Genomic DNA, 327 nt, shown 5'->3' with positions numbered 1-327 from the left:
AACATTTACAAATAATTTATTTCAAAATAAAACCAGAAATCTGTCCTAAAAGAAAATCTTCACTTTTAAATACTTCATTAGTCATTAATATACCCGTGTAAAGAAAATATATACTTTCTAAATTATAAAAATACCCAGAAGATTAATTACTTTCCCAAAGTGACCCTTTCACGGTTAATCTCTCACACACACACACACACACACACACACACACACACACACACACACACACACACACACACACACACACACACACACACACACACACACACACACACACACACACACACACACACACACACACACACACACACACACACACACACA

At 36.1% G+C, this 327-nt stretch overlaps 1 protein-coding gene across 2 annotated transcripts in view; it reads right to left on the bottom strand.

Annotated features, from left to right (window-relative positions):
- man2a1 (mannosidase, alpha, class 2A, member 1) overlaps positions 1–327 on the bottom strand; it is a 29,926-nt gene continuing 29,599 nt past the window's right edge. For both annotated transcript variants that reach the window (XM_079657521.1, XM_079657522.1), the window contains one exon: positions 1–327. This exon is cut by the window's right edge and continues 467 nt beyond it. The gene's annotated coding sequence lies outside the window, so the exon portion shown is untranslated.

Source organism: Notothenia rossii, assembly GCF_949606895.1.
Source record: "Notothenia rossii genome assembly, chromosome: 11".
In the NCBI taxonomy this organism is placed as follows: domain Eukaryota; kingdom Metazoa; phylum Chordata; class Actinopteri; order Perciformes; family Nototheniidae; genus Notothenia; species Notothenia rossii.
The sequence above is the reverse complement of the archived record's forward strand: the minus strand, read 5'-3'. Positions and strand labels throughout refer to the sequence as shown.